This window comes from Cavia porcellus, unplaced genomic scaffold (genome assembly GCF_034190915.1).
Source record: "Cavia porcellus strain 051 isolate PalLab524CR breed Dunkin Hartley unplaced genomic scaffold, mCavPor4.1 scaffold_14, whole genome shotgun sequence".
Classification (NCBI taxonomy): Eukaryota; Metazoa; Chordata; class Mammalia; order Rodentia; family Caviidae; genus Cavia; species Cavia porcellus.
Window position 1 is genome coordinate 26,470,283 of NW_026947497.1, and position 24,671 is coordinate 26,494,953.

Sequence of the window (24,671 nt, forward strand, 5' to 3'; positions counted from 1 at the left end):
AGTGGTTGGTAAGACAGACAAAGTCTCATATTTATGGAGCATCCATTCTAGTAGAAAGATGATAGAAAAAAAGTAATTCATCACTAAAGATTGTTTCAATACAGATAAATATTATGAAGAAAAAGAAACAACATGTGGATTTAAAAGATCCAAAAGTATTAGACATATGACTGTCTAGATATGTAGGATGATACTTTGGCAAAATATTTTTTTTTACATTTTTTGGTTCGGATACTCAGGGCCTTTACACTGAGCTGTATTCCCAATCCTGTGTAATTTTATGTTTTCAGAAAGGGTCTCAGTAACTTGCTTAACTGCTAAATTCCTCAGGCTGGGCTCAAACTTGCATCTGCTTGCCTAGTCCTGGTATGTTTGGAGTTTAAAGCAATTTAAAAAGTGTAAAAAATGCATGTGAAAGAAAAAGTGGCCCAGCAGGATTTAAATTTGGTAGGCAGGCTTTTGTAGGTGTGGTCCAAAAGACTGGGTGTGTGAGTATGTATAGGGACAAACAATTGCAAACAGAATACAGTGGAACAAGTTTGTAGTAATTCAGTTTAAGAAAAAATTAAAACTAATTCTGTGTTGCTACTGTCACCCAAATTAGGTATAATGTTTGGTTGTTAAAAGAGGGAAGATTCTGGTTCCACAAACTGCCCTACCATGAACAGAGCTGCCTGACACTTGAATTATTTATGGGGAGTCAGGGAAGAAACTTTCGCCTCCAATGAAAGACAGGGCTAGAGAGCTTAAAAGGTATCTTTTGACTAAAGATGTTCTCAGTTCCCACTTCATTTAGGACACAAATGCTTGCTAAATCCAACATGAAGAGCTTTTGTCAATTATGGCTATGACTTACGCAGTCACAATGGACAGATGAGGAAATAATGAGCAGGCCACTCTTTCTGTCATTCTGAATCCCTCTCTTCTTGGTGAGCAAAATAGACCACAGGCTCTGCTGTATGATTGCTTCCAGCTACCATAAATCTATCTTGCTTTCATTGTTCAGAGACAGAAAAAGATAGGATTTTTCTACAAAAGTTGTTTTTAAAAATAAGATCCCTAGGCTTTAGAAGAAAAAAAGTCAAAGATTCCACATTTTTAAAATAAAACACTATGCAAATTTTTTCCTTTCCTATCCTGTCCTGTTTTTTCTGTTTACTTCCTTTAGTTTTGCTTTTTGGAAGCTTTTTGTTTTCTAGTCTGCTTTTTGAGTTTATATAGCTGCCGCTTACGTCTGTTATTATGTCCTAGGACAGGCATCATAATCTAGGACGAGATTAATTATGAATAGGGTAATATATTGGTTAATTCCACAGAAATTATGATCAGAGTTCATTAGATAGGTTGGGCATATATATTTATTTTAGAAATCATTACAGAGGGAGGTTTGACTTACTATCTCCTTACAAATAAACTTCAAATAAACTTCATGATCTTATAATGACACTAGTTTAATAATTTTCTTCTAACCTTACATAGCCCTACCTTCCCTTTACCTATGACCCCTAATCCCTCTTCTTACAAAAAATAAAGTATCAGTACTAGATTTCTTATTTTCTTTGGTATGAGTGTTCTAAAATATAACAATCTACAAATTTAAGTATTTCTATGTCTCTCGGTTCAGTAGATAATGGAAGTGAACACAGGTATGTTCCCGTTGCCTTGTTTTCAAAGGAACATTTACCAGTGTCTTTATATGGTACCATAAAATGTTACAGTTTTTCTACTTAAAAATATTATATAAAGTGACATTTTTGCAGGACACATTGCATTTTGACATGATTGGAGATAGTTCCTTTAAAAACAATAGTTTCCTTAGAATTTTGTGGACAACAACACTTTTTTTAGGCTTGATAAATTACTTTTAATCATTTTAGTTTTCTGCTTTCATGACTCCTGCTGCTCCATTTTTCAGAATTCATTTAGTTTTACATTAGCTGGTGTCCATTTAGTACAAGATGAGAATAACATTCTTTGCTAGATCATCAACTTTTACAGCATTCATCTTCACTAATAAAACAAAGTAGAGGATTGTGTCAATTAGCCAAATAATTGGAGCCAAGACTGAACTTTTTTCTGTGCTTTCTTTTCTCGGCCTTATTGATGTATAATGGTCAAATAAATACAGTGTGTACTTAAGGTATAGAGCTTGCTGGTTCGATATACATACACATTATTGAGATGATCACCACAGTCACGCTAATTAACATGTCTGTACTCTCAGCTGGCCTGCAAAATTATGTGACAACAGTAAACGAGGACTCTTAGCTTTGCTAAGGCACATTTTGTATTTCCTTTTACTGACTGACAATCAGGAGGACCTCTTTGGGTGAACCTAAGGGGAATATTACTCTGAAGTTTACAAAATTGATCTTGTACATTTAGGTACTTTAAGACAAGATCTCCTTGTATCAAAAACTGACAGAGGAAAACCAAACAAATGAAACCTGAAAATTTAAGGTACAACAAAATGTCTAAACCTAACCCTTTTATAGGCATTGCAATAAGTTACTTAACATGATTTAAATACCCATGTTAATTTCTCAGCCTTGAAGTTTGGATTTCTCTTTTATCCTTTCTTCAGATACACTGACTGTCTTGCTGTTACATTGCTATATACTACTACCACTATATTTTATTTTCTTTCTTACTGTTTTGAATTTCCTTAATTGGAGGATAAAAGAAGGCAGGAACAACATCTATTGTATAGTATATAGTACAATGACATGAGTTGATTGGAAGTAACTGTTATAATTTTTTTTTTTATTTCTTTGAACAGTTGGGTTCAATCTGGAATATACTTTTCAGTGAGGAAGACATTTTCAAATGGATTATCTTTCCTGTAAAGTGAAGGAGCTACATTTGTCCATAAAACTGTTAGTGGAAAATTTCAGCCTTACAAATTAAATCTGAAGAAGGTTGCATAGTTTCCTGCTCTCTGCGCTAACATCATATTAGAAATGAAAAGTGCCTGAAAACAGAGATAATACAATGCAAATTAGACTTTGTATGTTATTAACCTGACAAATATTATGTGCCTTGCTCAATTTCAATATTTAATAACTGTCCAATTTCTTAAGAATGAATAAAAATTTGAAACAATAACAAGTAAGTTACTTTTCAATAAATAGACATATCCTTCCTGATTTAAGAATAGTAATTGGGTGAGGCACATTAGCCGAGTGGCCTGGAGCAATTTTATAATAATCCTCCAAGAGCTTAGAAAAAAATATCAGCACTTTATTACTTTTCACATACTGCAGTTACTGATTCTGTTAATTCATTTTAGTGAGCTGTCAATATATTGCACTCCATTAGATGCTAAATTTAATTAGCTCCAGGGTCACAGTTTATGTGACTTCTAAATTGTATGCTATTTCCAATGTCTAGTAAGTGTTACCTGTAACATCATACATATGTGTAATGTAATCTACAGTCAGTAGTACAAAATTATTTTTCATTCCTGGGATATCATGCTTTTAAAAACACCATTTTTGATTGCTTTCGGAAAGCTTTTGCTATGGCATGTGGGAACAGGACTGGCTGCATAATGTGTAGTTCCTCATGCAAAATAAAAACTTGCAGACCTATTAGAATGCTACCAAATCTTCTTAAAACAGCACTGTTAAAACCAGGGTGGGACACTTTTGAGGGAGGTATCAGATGACTGCAGAAGTCACATGTACATGAACTCTGCCTTGTGTTGGGAATGCAGTTTATTTTAAACTGATTTTTTTTTTTTTTTTTTTTTTTGTCTTTTTCCTTTTTATCGGTACCAGGGATCGAACTCACGACTGCCTGCTTGCAAGGCAGGCGTTTATGCCGCTGAACTAAATCCCCAGCCCCAGTTTATTTTAAACTGAAACAATCTTTAATATGGACAAATTATATTCTTAGCAAATACTATTGCTGGACAAATAAAGGTAATCAGAGATCAGATTATTATCCAAGAATGCTGAAATTTTGGTGGTGGTGTTCTTTTCAATCATTAGCAAAAGTGAGCTATATTACTCTAGCTAACGATGTTGTAACAAGAGCAGTCCTTATGTAAAGATATTCTTTGACCAATATTTGATCTGCAAAAGTATATGCCAAATGAATGGATATATAATGTATATATATTATATGTATATAATACATATACTAAGTATTATTTTTAATTTCTACATTCTGTTCTGAGTCAAGAGCCTGTTCAAGATAGTCGTTTTTGAATTGTGGTGTAGTGTGAAATGCTAGTTGTATTCTTAATTCCTCTGTCTCTTTTTGGTATCAGAATATTGCAAAGGTGGGATGCTCAAAAGGTACGTTTATGTTGTCCTTGAAGAGAAAGAGAAGTTTAGGTTCCTTTTGTACTTCTTTCCTCCCTGTCTATAGCAAGTGTGAAGTCTGAAGCTTCTCTTTGGACCATGTGGGAATCTTGAACATTGTAGACTTTACATTTGTTTATGTGAGAAAAAGTAGACAAAATAACCTTACTTCCTCAAAGACTTAAAAGAGAAATTAAACCAACCTTGTCTAGCCTGTATGAAGAAATTATACTCCCTCCTTTATTTAGATCTCTGCAGTCCAGTTTATTAGATATGTCACAGAAAGTAACATTTCTTTCCTCTTTCTTCTTTTTGAAATTTGTGTTTTCCTGGGCCCTACAGTTATGGTAATGGCAGGTTAATTTAAAGCATCTAACATGTTAACATATAGCAGAGAGTTCATATCCAAGACAAAATCAACAAAATCTTTTTTTATGTTTTAGAATAGTTTCTGAAAACTAGCTGAATGTGGTTTTCTGTTTTGTTTTGTTTTTCCTTGTTTTATGTAAGAATTTTGGAATTTTTATTTCGTTTTATTTTTGTGTGTCTCTACTGCGCTATTCATTTTCCTGATTCCTTGTAACCAGCTACAAGTTCCCTTAGCATTTATTCATCATCTTAGCATTGAGCCAAACTGATAATTCTAAACTTAATCAGATACAGTATTTTCCCTTAAATAATTTCAAATGCAATCCTTAAAATATAAGAATTAAAATAGAAGGGAAGCATTTATAAATCTCGAGTTCTATTAACACAAATGAGTGCTTCATTGCCTAAGAAAACTGGCAGCCTACCACTCAAAGACATACCTTGATAATTTCTGAAATTTGATAGTCCTTATTGCTACTACTAAATGGATAAGACTGTTGTTTGGCTTTCCTTAGTTTTAAAAGAAGAATGAGCAGATTAAATGTATAAACTATTTTCTTTTCCTTAAAACCTAAATGATATAGATTTAAAAATGAAACTTTACTTTTTTAAACAAAAGTACAATTACTTTATTTCTAGAAATGAACAGATGTCTATAAATATTAGTAATCTGAATTTGCGTACATATTATAATCATAACATATATTATACTTGTTAGAAGGTGACATTAGATTTTAATTACCTTGGGAGTATTTGGTTACACTCTAAGTTTCATACTTAGTGTTGCTACCATCCATTCATTTCCAGGACAGTGGGAGAGCTGTGTTCAGCTGAGACAGTATATTTTTCAGCAGCATTCTGTAATAGACTGCTGAAATGTATAATTTCATACATGCATGACAAAGAAAAACACAGCTGTATTTGATAAGAAATAAAACTAGTAGTTTAGGCTTCAAAATAGAAGGTCTAGTTTTTATCAATAGATGAAAATGTAGCAATTGCTACTCTTTTAAATAAGTAAAAAATACAAAATTTTAGAATATTTCTATATGTATGAAACATTAAAGGCAAATCACATAAGGTGAGCTACTTGGAGCTACATATAAAAAACTGTAAGAGTAAGGTTAAAATAAATCCTCATCTATATTCTGAACAGCTAATATTTTATTATTAAATATCTGATATCTATGTACATGCATACATATATATGTAAACTGTATTGGTTTTTATTGCTGCTATGTAATATCCAGAACCCCCAATTTTAAGAAGGAGAGATTTAATTTGGTTCATTTGTTTTGTTCATGGTTTGCTGGACTGAATGTGGAAATTCATGAGAGAGGTATGTAGTGGATGAAAACTTTACTCTGTGGTACCTTAGAAATGAAGCAGAGGAACAGCAGCAGAAAAAAAAAGGAACGTGGGCTCAGGGACCAGACAGAGACTCCGAAGTCATGCCCTCATGGCCAGCATGTACATTCTCAGAAGTGTACTTTACTAATCCACTAGATGTGTCTTAACCCATTCAAGTTGGCAATGCTGATTGATGATCACATATATGCTACAAAACTTGGAAAATTTAAGAAAATAAAGCAAAACAAAAGATCTTTGTATGACTTAAAAATAAAATTCTCTGAAAAATCTTGATTTTTAAAAAATTTAAAAATCATATTGGCACATTTTGAATATACATAATGATAACATTCATCATATGGAACTTCTACATTTATGTGATATATCTTTTGTATTCATTTTTTCTTAATCCTTTCATTTCCCTTCAATCCTTCTTCTTGTCCTTATTTATGAAAGCTTTGAAAGAAAATTTAAAGGGAAAAAATGGAAACAAATATTTCCTATTTAAAGGGTCAACATACCTAAATTATTTCCAATAAATTTATATATGTATGTACAAATAGCATTGTGGCCCAATTAAGCATAGAACACTAACACTAACAGAAATCACACAACTCAGGCCTTTTCTTTTCAACACTTTGGGAGAGCTCTGGGAATAAATAGGACACATGAATTTTGAACATACACTTTTATTCCCCTCCGCTACTTAGCTTCACCACATTCTCTTTAGCCTCATGGTAGCCTGTGCCTTTTGAGGATCAGTTTAGTCAAGTGAGGTCTAATTTTCTTGCATTTGATGGGTAATAAAATGTCTAGAGAGACTATGGCGGACAGAGCATGCTGGGAAGTTAATTGTTCTCAGGGAACCCATAGCGACCTCTCCTTGTCCAAACACATTTGATTTCTCCAGGCATGAGGCCAACAAATAACAAGGCCAAGCTTCACCAGAATGAAGATGGAGCGAATTTAGGAAGACCAGACATTTCCTTGTGAGTGTCAGCAAACCTTAACAACCTGATTTTTACAAACTAATAATCTATAAGGCAAGAGACCTTTCCTATAAGAGTGTTGCTTGAGAACAAAAACTAGCTTCAAATTTATGAGCTCAGCAAGATGAGTCACAACACTTCTAAACTGGGAAGCAGCTAAGGAGAGTGACCAGTCTGTAAGCGTGACAGTAACATGTCAAAACATAGCTAGCTGTTATACAAAGAACAACCCTAACCCGTCAAAACAGAGCTAACTGGCAGCCTCTTCTGACAGACTTACATGACGAAAAGGAGGTTCCACAATCAAAATAAAACAGAACAAAATAAAATTTGTAAAATGTGACTTGTCAAGTGAAATATTTAGTTGATAATTCAAAAATAAAATATTCACTTGAGATCTAAAAGTTGGCCAGGAAAATTAACTGCAAGAAATTGTTAAAATAACAATATAAAGTTTAAAACCATGGGAAAAAGAGAAAGAAATGACATATAAAGTTGATTTTGGTGAGCTAACGATAGAGTAATATAATTTCTAAAAGCAATGTAAGTGCTAGAAGTAATAACTGAAGACATGATAGAAAAAATTTTCCAAGTTAGAAATCAGACTCATTAATTATCTCTACTTACCACCTTCTATGCTTCACTGAAAAAATACCGTGCAAATTTAAGTATGACTTACTAAACTTCTTGCATTTATTGAGACAAAAAGTTGAGCTTCAAAGCAAATAGAAAAAAAATAGGCTTGTTTCAGAATTCTCATTTCTTTCTTTCTTTCTTTCTTTTTTTGTTTTTTTTTTTTTTTTTTTTTTTTTTTTTTTTTTTTTTTTTTTTTTGTACCAGGAATCAAACTCAGGATCTTGCACTTGACAGGCAGGCACTGTGCCACTGGGCTATATCCCCGACCCAAGACCTCTCATTTTCTTTTTTTTTTTCTTTTTTTTTATTTAAGAGGAAAAGGAGAAAAACACAAAACAAACCAAAGCGGCGTAAGGGTACACGCAATACAGAACTACAAAACAAAACAAAACAAAACAAAAAAACATAACAGTAAGAAATTACCTGCTAGTAGATTACACACTATCTTCTTGAAAATAGTTCCTCAAATCACAGTATCAAAGAACACAAGGTGGATATTCAAACAGGGAGACTGCAAACAGCTGTGTTCAATGTTCCAAAAACATTGATAAAGTCAGCTATTTAACACCCCCAAACACACTTGCTGTTATATCCGTTAGAGCTCTTTTTCTTTTTTTTTCCCTCTCTTTTTTACAACAAAATTTACACATCTGGGATTTTATTACTCCTTAGTGCTTATTACTTTCTTTGGAGGGGGGGGAGAATACAGTCAAATATGGCAAAACAAAGCTGTCAGTCAATACCAAGGATAGACGTAGCACATGGTGTAGAACAGAGTACAAGTTTATCAACAATGGTTATCAACGTTGTCCCTTGTTTCCTTAAAAAGAATTGTCTATCTTGTTAGATATTATAAAGTTGGACAAAACAGTAGAGAACAAGACCAATAAAACTTAGGCATTGTAAACATTACATGACTTCCAAAGAAGACAATAGTCAAACCAGAATGGGTATCTTAGTGAATCTTATTAAGACCTCTCATTTTCAACTCTATAAGAACAGACTACTAAGAGGAACACATATTAAATGTTTAAGGAAAATATCTAACTTGCCATGAAAAAAGCAATTAAAATATGTAAGAACAAGAAAATAACATGAATCGTCTCAAATACTTAAAGAAAATATATTTCACCAATTAAAAATATGTGAATTAGAACAAAGTTCTCAAGGGCTGGATGCAGCTCAGTGCTAGAGTGCCTGTCTAGCTTATACAAAGCCTTAAATTAAATTCTTAGCACAACAGAGAGGGAAAGGATTGTGAGGGGGAGACAGAGAGAGAGACAGAGACAGACAAAGAGAGAGACAGAGAGACAGACAGAAAGAACAAAATACTTAAGTCCTCATAATAGGAAATGGAAAGATAGAATAAGCAATCTTTCTCTCATTTTTTAAATAATTAAGGACAATCAAATAGGACATTAAAAACATGCAATATTTGCTTTACTATCTGGTGTTACAAAAAGGTACACAATAAGAGACTTTTCAACATTGGCATGTGCCTGAAGTTCTAAATAATTTCACTAAAGCAGTGCCTTGGAAATGGCTTGTAGGTTGGAAAGCAGAGTAAAGCTCCATTTGCCTCAAATTTAAGAGTGTGACTGAGAGAAAGGCAGAAGAGTGAGCAGGTAATAACATTTGAAAACTTCATCATGTTGAAGAGAGAAGAAGGTAGAGGGGAAGCACTATATGGGAAAATGTTGGGTTTTTGTACTCAGTGAATGATTATAAAGTAAATGTTTTATTCCTTCATTAAGGAGAAATAATTTTAAAAGTTATGGTGGAAATTCTTACTTTAGAAAAATAGTAGTAATGTAAAGAAAAAATAAAAAGAGAAATATAAAATAAATAGGAAACCATGGATATGGAATGATTACATTTGAAAGAATATAAATAAATCTCAGTGTATGAAATGTATTTATCACTTTTTAAATATTTCAAAATCCTGAAGTTCTCTTTAAATATGAAAGCTAATATAAATACTTTTAAGATTATTATTGACTCAGAAAATAATGTTTCTCAATGTCTACTATGGAGTATTCTCTAATAGTCATTAATATATTAATGTGTACATATATTAATGATTTTATTACACAACCTTGGATTCTGAATTTGCAATTATTCAAAATGATTGGTCTCATATTAGCACTAAAAAGACATAAATGATTCAATGCTAGTGTTTAAAGAAGTTCTCTATTAATATTAATGGTATTGTGCTGTTTAATTGAAAAGTAAACAGTGGTTCAATCTTACTAAAGCATGTGATAAAAACAAAATAAATCTTTATTTGAAGTTTATTAGTTTAGTTGATAAAAATCATGATAGAAAATTATTCTTCATAATAAATAGAGTAAATTTATGTTTGCTATAGAAAAAAATTATTTAAAAATCCAGAAATAAGTCACACTTGTGTTTACTTAGGATAGAACCATGTAGATTTATACATATTTACAAATACCTGGGTGTAAAAAATAAGAGTATAAATCATTCTACGTTGGGCTCAATTTGTAGAACTTTGAAAATCTATTGGAAAACACTTTTTAAACTTATATCCTAAAATATTTTGTAAGAAAATAAGAATTAACAAATTAAATTGTGTTATAAAAGGGATAGAAACTACAAAGCAAATCTCTCGATATGATATTTTAATTCCTAAAGTTTTACTCTGAATTGGAGCTCTCTATTCTGCAGAAATCTTTAGGGTTCCCATGTATCATATTTTTTGGAGTTTCTGTCCTTCTAAGTTGACAACAAAAGGTGATGAAAAATTTCAGAGAATTACAATGTAGGTTTTGTCTATTTGTTAACATTTTCACAGCTTACAGGGGATTTTTACTTATAAGATCTCGTTTGACATTTATAATGATCTTCTGAGGTTTAGAACCTCTTCTTCAAAGAAAGAAACAGGAGTGGAATCTTTGTCCTTTGTCATCCTTACACATACAATGGCAGAAGCAGGACCTGGGACCTAGGTATTTGAAATTCCTACAGATGATGTTAGCCAAACAGTTTAGATTGTCTCAAATACGACAGAGCACATCAAAGTATTTTTGTATCTGCTCATATGAGTTTTATTCATATCATATGTTAACCAACTGTTAATCTTTCCTGTTAACCTTTAACCTTCCCATTTAAAAGTGCATATTTATTTACACCCTTTCTAAGTATTATTTTGGTATGCTGGCATAGTTGTTATGCAGTTCAAAAGAAATGGCATGATACAGACATTTTGTTGATTGAATGGAGGCTTTTATATTTGTTTTCTTGATTCTTTTTTCATCCCCTGCACTCCCTCTGTCCTACCTCCATCTTTTGGTTACTTTCTCATTTGCAGGAGATCTAGTTTCCTGTTTTCTTTTATCTATCCTTTATGCTGATTAAATGAAGTAACAGGTTATAGCAAGTTACTCAAAGGCTAAAATGATGAGTCATAACTGTAAGCAGCAGAGTCTGAACAACGAATGCAAGCTCAGTGTCAGTACTAAGGACAGTACACAGAATATCATCTTTTTAGAAGGATATGTGGTAATTTTTGGTAATGCATTTCCTGAAAGAGAATACTTTTATGGCAATATATTGTCAAACAATTATCATGTGCCAAGATTACTGTCTTATCAAATATTTTGCCTCAAATATATTGGTATGGTTTCAGATATTTTGGTACACAGAAAATACTGGTTCATTTACAGGAGTTACTGTTGGTTATCATCATAAAACAGCATCTGTATTCAAAGTAGGTTTGTCCAAAAGCTATCATTAAATGACTGTGACATAACTTTTATAAGCCTATTGGTTTTAAATATTAGATTTGCATTTCATCACCCAAGGAATCATTTGTGGAAATGTAAATAGATTCACAGTACTTAAGCAGTGTAAAATATTTGTCAAGGAAATGAAATATACGCTATTGCCTCCTGAAAACAAATAATTCTCTATCCTCAACAAATAGGACAGTCATTTTGAACAAATCTGTCCTGCATGAACAAAAATGGAAACAGATTCACAGGTTTCTTCTCCCTAAGAATATGTTCTGAGAATCATAAGGTCTTAGAAATATTTAACTAGCAATTAAATCAAGATACGAAAATTATTAAAGATGGTATGGTTACAAATTCTACTTCACTGAAAATCTATAGAAGTCTCAGGAGTTAAAAGTAAAGAAAAATATCCTTTTATCCTCAGTGACATCATAATCATACTTTTTTAGTTAATTCTTGCCTAACAGGAAATTAAAATTTTGAACTTCAAATATACTAGAAATACAAAGGACCAATATAAAAACAGACAGCTTCTATGAAACAGACAAGCACCGAGGCATTTTAAAGTCAAACTTTACATATGTGGTTTAGAAATAAAAGAATGTAAATACTCTGTGTCCTAATTTACATCTACTTTGAAACCAGAAATGAAACCTCATAAATTTCCTATTAAATGATACATAAATAGCACAGGTTAGAGGACATACTTTCAGTGCACTGTTATGCTCCAAAAGTGAAATTCTCTGAAGCTGATAAAATGAATGAGGTTAATGCCCCAGGTATTAAACTGGAAATATAATCTGTAGATATTTAAAGTGAACTTTCAAAAGCTGCTGATGTTTTCTGTAGGATATGTAAACAACTTTCTAAATTTGACAGTGGTGTTGTGTTCATCTAATTTTCTTCTGAGTTTCAAATAGATCTCTAAAATTGAGAGTGCCATGTAGTTTTCTGGAAGCAAGGTCCAGTCACTCCCTGAGAGTCCCTCTGTCCTGGAGACAGTCAGCATATCCTCCCTTTCTCCTGCTTTGGTGTCAGCAATGCTTTGACTAATAACCAGATAAGTTACAACTAGGTGCTTCTCGGACAGCAGGAGATACAGTTGCATATCTTGCATCTGTCACACTATTGATTTACTATTTTCTCATTCACTGTCCTGATGAAGCATCCTCACAGTTATATATTGTGCTCATAGGGCATAAATGGGAAGCATTTGTATTTTGTGAAGTCTAGTACAGATCACCCCTGTTCAGCTGATGAAGAGCTCTCATTTCTAAAATGCACTTACAATCTGAATGTATTAAACACCACTGGAACACATTATAGACTCCAAATCACCCTGTTCAGTATAATACTATACTACCACTTTAGCATGATCTTATTTTTTTCTCTTGTTTCATTTCTTTTCTGTCATTCCCACCTTTCCCCTCTCTGTTCATTATCTATTGTCTCTGTTCATAATGTCCTTTTCCACACTGAAAGATGAAGAGGGAGGCCACTTCTTTCTTGGGGACAAAGTGCCACTCTTCTCCCCTGTCACACTGATCCTTCTTCGTGCCCTGCATCTTGGCTGTGTTCCCATAATTTAGGAATGTGCCTCTGAGATTCATCATAATGCTATTCTCAGGGCTCTCATCCTCTGTTTTAAGGTGATGCAATTTCATAAAGAAATACTTTCTAGCCTTCAGTTACAAAACCGTCTTTTAAATGGGGTTCAGACCTTTTTTGATTTGAATTGAATTCCATAATAAAGAAAGTTACTTTCATTTTTACCAAGTGTGGAGAGTAAGTCTCACTGGAAAAAAAATCTTCTCATTTGGTTTAAGACAGATGAATAATAGAGAAAAAGATAACTGGATTGTTAAAATTTGACTGCAAGGAGGAGATAATTTCAACTCGAGAGCTGTCAGCACAGAACAGAGGCGGGATGATAAAATAGGGATCAGAGATACTCCAGGCAAGTGAGAATTTTGAATGAACATCTAATAATACTGAACAATCTGTGGACATTTTGAGAACATTAAGAGGTCAGCAGCTAAAAGCGTCTTTTCTTATCCTTTATATTCTATGAGATCTGAGTATGTTACTAATTCACAGTAATTTATATGACTGTGCAAATATTCTTCTTTTATCATTGAAACAATAGGAAAAGGTGAAATAGACCTAATGATAGGAAAGAAATTCACATATGCAAAGAACTACTTTTATATTTATACAAAAAATTATAATAATCATATATAATCACACATGTGAAATAATGTATCATACATACTTTTAAAGATTTTTTTAAAATCTGGTTCTTTCTAGAGCTTAGATCTTAGATATTCTTCAAAGAAACGTGTGATAGAGTTGGTCTCCAGCACACCGGCACTGGGAATGAGGCCTGGAAGATGTGGAAAGTCTTCTGCTCAGTGGAGGCATTCCCTTGAAGGAGATGTGGGGCTCAGCCTCTTCCTCTGCTGTTCTTTTACTGTCCAGCCATGAGGTAATCAGCTTTGGTTTGTCATGTGGTCTTTGCTATGATGTGCGGTCTTACCACAGGAAAAAAAGCAGAGGCTGATCAAAGCCTCCAAAACAGTAACATAAAATAAATCTTCTCCCTATAAGTTGATTATCTCAGGTATAATTTTTAGTGACAGAAAGGTGACAGCTGTAGAAAGTTACTAGGGGGAAGTGTGTGACTTTTGCTATACCCAACTTGATGTGGAGATTTGGAATTGATTGACGGGGGAGTTTAGAAAAGTTTTGAGTGGTGCGTCAGAGAAGGCCAAGTGGAATTTAACAGGCAATTCATGGGTTGCAGAAGAAACCCATCAGAGTGCTGATAGAAATGCAAACAGTAAAAGCTATGCTGATGAGGATACCGGTGAAAATGAAATTGGACTGGAGGTCATTCTTGTTACAATATAGCAAAAAACTGGAAAACTTTGCCCATGCTCTGATATTTAATGGAAGACTGAGTTTAAAGGTGATGGGCTAGATTTTCTCTGTAAGGAAATTTCAAGGCAGCAAAGCACTCATGCTATAGCATGGGTATTACTAGCTGATTTTGCCAGATTTAAAGTGAGAATTGGGAGCAAAAGGGAGAGAAAAAAGGTATTTAAAAAGTATTTACCACCCAGCTAGAAAAGGAACAAGCACTTGTAAGAGTAAAACTTAGGTAAATGACATTGCTAAAGAGATTAAATTAGCACCATTTATATGAAGCCAAGAGCTTTGTACCAAGATAACAGGAAAGAGGTCTAGAAGAAATCTCAAAAATCTACGCACAGATTCAAACATGTTCTAAGACTTTTCATGGTAGAGTATTATGAGGAGAGAACCACAGAGTGGCTTGCTCATCCGAACCAACTAGGCCAGCAGTATACCAAGAGATTACTGCAACCATGGTTCAAATGGAGTCTGGTACAGCTCTCACTGGCACCTGATGGTGGTGCTAGATTTGTAGACACCCAAAATGCAAGAGAGGGGTTTGTGGAGGCCGACATAGAGATTTCCAAAGGCAAACTTAGAGGCCAACAATTGCATTGTCAAAAACTTGGTTAATAATTCCGTCCAGAGTGATGCATAATGAAGCTGTGAGAGTGACTCTGAAGCTGCAGTGGAGATACCAAACGGGTAAGACATGTTGGGAACAGAAGAACGCCTGTTGAGAGAAGCTGCTTACAGCATGCAATCCAACCAAGAGTGGCCATGAGGACTGCAACAAGCAAAACTATAGGGGTGAGGCTGCCAAGCCCCTGGGACCCTCAGTTACAGTATGTTCCGGTTGCCAGATAAGCAACTACAAGGACAAATGTTTGTCCTGGTAGGTTGTGATCTTGCCCTGAGATAATTGCTTTCTACTTCATTATTACTCTCTTTTGCACCAAGAATGAGTACCCTGGGCCTGTGCTATTATTGTATCTTCAAAACTTATGACTTATGCTTTACTTTTTACAGGGTCCCACAGTTTAAGGTTTGCTGTCCGCCCAGAGGAAATCTTGGACTTGCATATTTGCACAACTATGGATTATTTAAGAATTTGGGAATTCTTGCAGATAAACAAAATACTTTTTGTCCTATGAGATGTGCATGAATTTTGGGAGCTAGGGACAGGCTGCTATAGCTGGGTTCTTATGAGTCCCTCATGCTACATGTTGTAAAGACTCGGTCCCTAGGTGGCATTTTGGGGAGGTGATGGGAGCCAGTAAGAGTTCTTCAGGTTACTGGGGCCCTGGCCTGGGAAAGAAAGGTGGGTGTTGCCCCTTTTTTCTCTCTCTTTCATGTTTTTTTTTTTTTTTTTCACTACACTTTCCTTCATGGTGTGCTTCCTTTTCACAAGCATAAAAGCAATGAGGACAACTGATTACATACTGAACCCTTGGAGATTGTAAACCGACATAAAGCTTTCCTTTTCCTTTTGCTTAATAAGCTATGATTTTGTTTCTAACATGAAAACACTTGTGTGCTCCTAAAATAAACTCTAATTTAACATAATGTGAAACTCTTTTCAATGCATTGTTGAGTTATATTTTCTAATTGTTTGAAATGTATGACTAATATTCGGTATTAAAATAAGTCTATTGTTTTTTTCTTTATAACTACTAAACATTTTAAAGTTACTGCTTTGTTGGTTTCATAAAATTTTGTTTACTTCTCTATTTTTGATGTGTTTTGAGATGTTTTAAGTTTGGAAGTATCTGCTGCTCTTCAGAAACTAGATGGAACTCCAGTATAAGTCCATTAGGTTTTGTAACTTTATCCCAAAGTGTATTTCTAATCACTTTTCTGAACTCATCCTGATGTCAATTTTGTGAAGTGTCAGTTTTTCAACTTGCATTTTGCTGCATGATATCATTTTCAGGTAGATTTCAAGTTTGTTTCCATAGAATTATAAGTGGAAAGACCATGAATTGTATCAGTCTTTCACTAACTTGTCTTTAGGACTTCTTTCTCATCCTTAAAATTTCTTTAAAGATATGCTTCTGTCTAGTCACACCAAAAAATAGCTGTTTATTGATATTTCAAACTTGTGACCAAATCCACACTTAGGAAAAGTTGATGAGGATATAAATGTTTTACTTACTTCTGGAATTGTACTCACACATTTTTCAAAAATTTCAGACAACATAAAATAGATCGCTTATGTATATTTGGCTCTGGTTATTAGCATTATTAGGAGCAGGGAATCATCTTTTTACCAGAATTGATTCTAATTCCAAATTTTGAGCCAATGAAAAACAAACAAACAAACAAAAAAACGATGAATGTACATAATTGTGTTGATATGTTCTGGATATTTATATCACTCGTAATCTCCAGTGCCTAAACCTGATCACCAATTAGACTGTGTCAGGAAGTGTGGCTTCATAATGATTAGATCAGGAGTCACCATAATTACCCCAGAGATCTGCCTCATCCTATTACCATGTAGGCACATGGTAAAAAGGGGTCATTTATAAATCAAGGAGAGAGTCCTCTTCAGAAAGTAATTTGCCCATGCATTGATGTTGGGTCTTCCACACTCTAGAACTATGAGAATTTTATGTTGTTTATAATTTACTCATTTATAGTATTTTGATAGAAGTCCAAATGGATTAAAGTGTAATTTTTGTTCTTCATTCTCAAAGTTCTTACTTTTAAAGTAATTTTGAAAGGTGAAACTATGCCCATAAAACACTTTATATCTTTACATATTTTTTTTCAAAATGAGGTCAATAATACTCAATTTCCCCTGAAAGTTATCTTTTTGAATGGATGTGAAGAATATGATGATATTTGATTATCACTGGAATTTTTACCAAAGGATGACATGTACATTTATTACTTGATTGAGTTAGACTGAAGTGATATTTCTAAAGATTACAGAAGGCAAACTTGATCTTGTAAATAGAATTTTGTTATTTGTACACACAGACACACACAAATATTTATGTTGATTAATTTCTTAAAGCAGTCCACATTGATATGGATCCAGTTTGCTTAAAAAGTGTTTTTGTTATCTTCTTTGTTGTTGTAACTGTGCAGATCTTCCTGGGCTAATCTATCTCTTACATAAATGAAAGACTGTGTGGCAACAGCCAGTTTTGTGTAGTTCATACAGGTTTGTTAGCCTCAGCTGTAAACCCTTAGTGGAACCTATAAATTAAGGCCCATCACCAATTTTGAGGGTGAATCAGTGATTAGTGGGCAAAAGGAATTGCAAGATGAATATTTGTCCTCTTTCTCCTCTGTGGAAAACACTCAAATAGTTGTCTTCCAGGCCACTTACAGCTTTTTAAGTAATCTTGTCTGCATTTTTCATTGACAAATCTTGTTGGATAGAATTTTCTTATCTTAATAGAGCATTATTACCTAAATAAGATTTAGTATATATTTCTTGCACTATTTTAATCAAAATCACATGAGAGATGTTTTTGATTCAGGCACTGTGGGACTATAATTCTAAAATATGATTCCCTTAGAAATTATTTTTTGATAAAATAAGAGTTTTTTAAAGGTCTTCACACACTCTTATTTATTACTTTATTTCTCATTTTATAAGCCAGGTCCAGAAACCAAAGAAACAAGGTGTGCTAATTTAGAGATTTGGTATTTCTAAACATTTCTTAGTCAAAATCCAAGGCATTTATTGGTTGTAAGTTAAAGTATTTATTGTAAAAATGATAAGTAAAATGTTACCCAACATCTATAACTGTTTTTTTTTATTCTGTTTAAAATTTTTGATATCATTTAAAGACTCAGATTCTCTTGTTATATTTACCTCCAGGTACACTCAGTTTTCTCAGGTTTCTGAAGGATTCCTAAGCACTAAGTGTCTTAGGCGTGTCTTCCCTTACAACATAATCAAATCACTGAATGCATTGTGCATTACTGCTTAACAGTTTATTCTGAGCTAAGACCATGACTATGCATGAGTGACTAGAGCACCATGACCATGACTAGAGCACCTACCTGGGAATGACAAGCTCTCTATTCTTGAAACACAGGCAAATGCATATTTAATATGGATTACAGATTTTAAAACTGACAAGAAACCCAAAATTATTTTATTAATTTTATCCTTTGTAAATAGCATGGAGCCAAGAATTTGTATTGAATTTGTATAACTCTTTATCTCACCCTCTGCAGACTGTTGTTGTGTATTCACAAAGAGACATGTTATAGGCACTATTAGAGTTTCAGAGATTTGTTCAATCATGCCCTCAAGGAGCTCATAGTCTCAAGGAATTTACAGCCTATAAAATTGTCTTTATCAATTGCCTGGAAAGCCTAGGTACTTTGATTTCTAAACCCCCCATTTAATTTGGGCATCACAGGCATTAACAAGAAGAAAATAAGCAAGATACCTGTGTTTTAGAATACTTGGAAATTTTGAGATTTAACTAGTAAAAAGTTTAGTTTTAGTTTAAAGTTTTCAGATGTATGTTACTCAAAAATTTTAGAATATTCTCATTTCTTGCAGATTTCTGTATTACTTGTTTTTGAGAATGAGATTTATTATACATGGGTTTACAAATATTAATTACATTCTTGCAATGATATGATTTATATTCATGTATAATGTGTCTGTTTATCATGCATTTAATAAATTTGTGTTATGGACCAACAAACAAATACTCTAAATACCATGAATGTAATGATAAATGAGAAGCATCCTAGTTTTCATGAAGCTTTTATTGGTAGAAAAATACCATTAAATAAGCAAACAGTGAAAAGTAGTTATAAACAGTTCAAAGCAAAAGGAAGTAATGTGATAATCCTTGTGAGAATATTTCTGAGCAATCAGGAAAAGTTCTCTGGAGTGGTGATGTTTAAGCTGGAAAAGACAAGGAAGCCAGGGAGAGATGGGCAAAAATCCTGAAGGAAACATTCCAGACAATTAGAAACTAACAGACTTCTGTACTTCAAGTGTGTTTTCAGGAAATGACATTGATGTAAGGACATTACAGAAATGCAAGAAATATAGATAATCAAACGTGAAAAAATGCTTGATATCAGCAAGCATCAGGGCAATGTAAACTAAAATCACACTGAGATGTCAGAATAAGCATTGGGATGATGTGGAGGAAACGGAAACGTTGCACTATGGGGAATACATGTAAGTATAGCTGTTAAAGAAAACATTATAAGATTCCTGGAAAAATTAGAAGTAAAACTCCCCTTATGATCCTTTAGTGCCATTCCAGAGCATAGAATAAAAGGAAATTAAACAATTATGTTAAAGAGACATTTGCATTTCCTTTTTTTTGCAACATATTTACTCAGAAATGGAGACAACCTAAGTGTCCATCAACTGATACATGGAAAAATGAAATACAGGGCACGTTCACAAAGGCATAGTGTTTAGTCATAAAAGAGTGAAATCTTGTTATAAATCTGTGATGACAGAGTTCGAACTGTATATCATTATGCTAAATCCAATGAGCCAGACACAGAAAGACACTATTCATCTCATATGGAAGGCAAAATAGAGTTGGTCTCATAGAAGTTGAGAGTACAATAGGAGAAAGTGGGGGTCTGGACAGTAAGGAGGAATTGGGGTGGGGAAAGATCAATCAGTGTGTGATAAGTTACAGTTAGAAGCAAAAACCGGAGGAGTGCTATTACTCAATAAGGTTATTATAGATGGCAAAAATGTATTTATATTTCAAAAAACTGGAAAAGAGAAGTTTGAGTGTTTTTGCTACAAAGAAATAATTGATAAGCATGTATAACTTAAATGTTACACAGTGTATACATGTATTAAATTATCATTATCCATAAAACCTACACTTTTAAGTTGATATTTATGTATCAGTTAAAAACTTTTCAAAAGGAAAAAATAAATGAGATAGGAGCAGAGTAGTTATGATGTGGAATTTCCATAGGAAATGGATTCTGAAAAGAATTTGAATGAATATGAAAATATGACCAGGTATTAGAACACATGGACACATAACTGAAGACAGATATTTATTTCAAGCTGTGGAGCAAATTCAAGCTTTGAGAAACTGGATGTGATAGTTAATACTTGACCAACACAAGGATCATAGGGCAAGGACACCTGCTGGGATATGAGTTTAGGTCAGAGAACATGAAAGAGCCTGGAGATCAAAAACTCTTTAGAAAGTGCTAGAGAGGGTATAGTGTTACTCAAATTATGTCACTAGAGAAAGGAATAGCTGATAAAATTTAATTCAGTTTGGAAAAGATACATATTAAAAATGATGTGTTTGACATGAAGCAAACGAATAGTTAGGGAAATAAATAGAACTAGTGATAAAGATTCATGTTAAAGAATAGTTATAAGAGGAGAGAGCCACTAGTTGGCCTGTGAGCGAAATAGTGTAACTAATAAAAGACACCATGCATATATTCACAGGAGAAGAGCGATGATTATATTGTATATCTCACTTATTTGCAGTTTATTAATTCATACATTGCCTCATAATGATTCTTCCAATTAAACTGTGAATAATAGTTGGAAATACAGTGAGGGGAACGTGGAAAACTAATGGGAACATCCATATTCTGCTCAAATTTGGAGTCTGGAATCTGCAGGGATTGAGACTGAGCAGATCAGAGACTAGAAATTAGTAGTGTTTTGTGTTTGAAGCTATTTCTGGAGTGCTTCCAATAGATATACCTGAAAGCCCATCAAAATGTTCAATAGTTTCTTCTAAATGACCAAACAAGTAGAGGCAAAAAGGCTAACCTCCAAAATGAAGTCTCAGAGGCAGTGTGTGCTGGCCTGGTGTGGCAATGACAGGGGAAAAAACATAGAGAAAAAAAAAATCAAGAAAGAGATTGTTCTGAGTTAGTAAAGTTGAAGTTTAATAAAGAAAAACTCAGGCACATCTCAAAAGGAGGAAGATCTATGCAAGTGATTATGCAAATGGATTGAAAGGGGTTAAAGGTTGAGGTTTCTTACAAGAAAAAATGCCCAAAGGCATTATCTCATGTCAGAATGGGGTTCATTACTAGCAAATGATTAGAATCAATGCTATAAAGTCAAGAGGTACCCAAATGGAGGACTTGGCTTGTGAAAAACAATAACAGAATTAATGAAGGAACTTTAACCTTTAAGTTCAACACATATTTAATTCTGTTTGTCTGAGCAAAACTTAAATATAAGAGAAGTAATTTATTGTTAAACCCATGTAAAGTGCAATGATTATTATGCTAATAAGCCTGGAAAAGTAAAATCTCTTGCTTTATAAATGTCATAGATTAAAAATGGATTGTGCTAATAATTAGAGCCATGACGATTTTATGATTTTAACACAGATCATTTTACTCTAACTTTAATTGTCTTTTTTAATTTAGCAATTTTATTTAATTAGGGGAGTCATATATAATTATTTGAAACTTCACAAAATTATTCACATGTACAACAGTTTAAAGCCTTACGCTGGATATTTAAAAGGCATGAATCTTTTCATAATGCCAGTTGAAGGTTTTTTTTTTTTTAAAGAAATGGATGGTTTACAATTATATATGAGAACTTTTATGAGAGGACAATTAGCTTGAACAGTTGCTGCGTTTGGTTTTCTGTCCTGAAATGAAGGCTGTTCATGCTTAAGTGACTCTCCTATTTTGAATCAATTATGTCTGGTATTCGCAATTAGCATGGTGGTCACTTTTTAGTTGCTCTCAAGTTTGAAATGTTCAGATTTGGTGGAGGAAATTAACTCATTTATGACCTTTAACATGAACAAAGTGTGTTTCCAAGATTTCAGATCATCTTTGAAAGTAATTCAATTGTGCAAGTGGACCAGTTGCAGAAAGTTAGGTCATATAGTGTTTGGGGGGAAGATGAGAATTTCATACTTTTAAAATCCTCCCAATTTCACCACCTATTTCATAAATGACTTTCCTGGCTGACATTCCGTCATTTAGACTACAATTATCCCTTCTCAGATCCTGGTCATCCTTCACGTCTCTAACTCTTTAACTTCCTCTTGTCTATTCTTGTCTGACTAGTAATTGCTTGGTCTTTATTATCCAACCAGGTATACTAGTTGAATTTTTTCCCTAAACTATCTTATCTTTTTAGTGTATTTCCACTGATAAAATTCTATTTTGATCACATCATCTAATCAGGAAAGGTGATCCCTTGTCTGGGTAAGGAATTAGTGGAGTCTTGTCAATGAACATTTTAAGAGAGACATGTGACACATAGGTCTGGCTAATGATACATAAAGCATCAAAGCCAGATGGGCAAATTTCTTTCAAGAGAATAGGTGATGGAAGATGAGGGAAGAGACAGAGAGGGAGGAAGGAAGGCAGGAGAGACAAAGAGGAGAGAGAGAGACAGGGACAGAGACAGTGTTGTGGTCAGAGGTTGTACACAGAGAACAATTAGGATTAGGACATGGAGTTTATAATATTTTTATAATGGTCATCAGAAGTTAACACAGGAAAATGCAGGAAATCTATCTGCAGCACCAAAGACATAGATTATTTAGTCAAGAGCCTAAATCCCACAGCAATGTCCCACATGATTCCAGATAAAAACCCAGAGCTCAGGACAATGCCTTCCCATGAGTCCAACTGGAGGTCCAGAGCCCACAAGAAGGACTCACGCTAGTCACGCCAGTCACGCCAGTCTCAGCGATACGGAGGCCCGGAAATCCTCCAACAATAAGCAGAGTTGGGTATGTGCCAGGAAGCAGCGTGACATGTTCATCCTGGAGACCAAGCAGCACAGGTGTTCCCCTCTGGAGCCAGGAAGCAATGCTCGATGTGAGGACCAAAGCTTCTCCAGGAGAACCAACAGCTCAGACAGCAACTCGTAGGAGAATCCACAATGCCTCCTTAACGCCTCAACCCGTCAACATCTCCCTTTTTCTCCACCTATTTATCCTGGCAACTTTCCTCAGGAGGACCATCTTTTCTCAATGTCATGCTGATGTAATCCAGCTGGTGTTAAGTTGACCACCAGTTCTTAATCCATAACAGACAGAAACAGAGAAACAGAGAGAGAGTGTCTCCCTCTGAATGCTAGACATGTCATGTCCAGATGCAGTTCCTAGATCTGCTGTAGGATGAAACCAACTTAGAGAAATTGTTAAAAGAATTACAGAGAAGCTGAGCTGACCCTGCACAGCCTAGAGGCTTTCCTGTTGATAACCTTCTTGTCATTTGATATAATTATTCTCCTTCCTATTTAAAAAATTGAGTTATTTAAATCACCCTCAACCTCTATGCACAGAACTGAGAGAGCTGAGACAGGTGAAATGATGTTCTGTGTCTCATAAGCCTAAAATAAATTGTCGGCCAGAGTCATGTTATTATCTGGAGTCTTTATTGAGGAAGAATCCATTTCCAAGCTCATTTGGGTTCTTGGCAAAATCAGCAGTTCTCAGGCTTGGAATTTAGCTCAATGGCATAAGTACCTGCCTGGCAAGTGCAAGATCATGAGTTCGATTCCTGGTATCATCAGTGCTCAATAGGAGTTCTGAGCCTCAGGGAACTGGCTGTGCTTGGAGGTTACCCTTCCCATTTACAGGCAGCGTGCTATCTTGTCCCAGGCTGCTCCAAGGGAAGATTGTATTTGTAACTTGTTTTAGATGGGATACAGGGTTGCGAGTTGAATAGATGCTCTAGGTTTGGATATAATGCAGCTCAAAGCATAGTCTCTGTGTAATCTTTCATCTTTGACTGATGTCAACAGTGTCCATGCAGGCATCAGTGGTTTAGACTGTAGTGGTTCATAGAGAGTTATGTGACTTTGCAGTGGAGATAGACTTACAGTGTGTCCTGCCCTCAAGCTACATAGAGCAGGCTCTGCCTAGCATAGGGGGACTCATCATCTGCTGCCCCAGATGAGTGTTGTAACACAGAGAAGAGTGTTCCCTGGTCCCCTGAATCAAGCACAAATCTGTGGCAAGCACTGTGGCACCAGCAGGCCCAACCTGAAGCCACAGGATGGAATGGGACCTTCGCTAGGTCCTGCAGCATAATAATCGGGTCTGTGGCACTGGAGCATGGGGGGCACCAAAGGAACTTCCTCTAGGCCCCCCAGAGTTATTGCAGTTGATGCTGAGCCTTTGTGACAGTATTAGCCACTTTTATGAAGTTGTGGAATCCAGATACTGCCTTCTTTTGGTCTCAAAGAACAAGTACAAGCAGGAACAGGATTTTGGCACTAACAACCAGTGCTTGGAGCAGGTTTAGGCAGTGTTTGAGCGTGAGGCACTGGTATTAATGATCCTGGACATGGAAAAGACTTTTTTAGAGTCTGTGGGTCATGTCCTTGTGGTGATGGGGTTTGTGACTTTGGAATATGTAGTACTGAA

At 34.5% G+C, this 24,671-nt stretch overlaps 1 long non-coding RNA gene across 1 annotated transcript in view; it reads left to right on the plus strand.

Annotated features, from left to right (window-relative positions):
* LOC134470390 (uncharacterized) overlaps positions 1–24,671 on the plus strand; it is a 62,150-nt gene that overhangs the window by 27,457 nt on the left and 10,022 nt on the right. Inside the window, exon 2 of the long non-coding RNA XR_010039242.1 lies at positions 13,714–13,891. This is a non-coding gene — a long non-coding RNA (uncharacterized LOC134470390). The remainder of the gene's footprint in view (positions 1–13,713; positions 13,892–24,671) is intronic.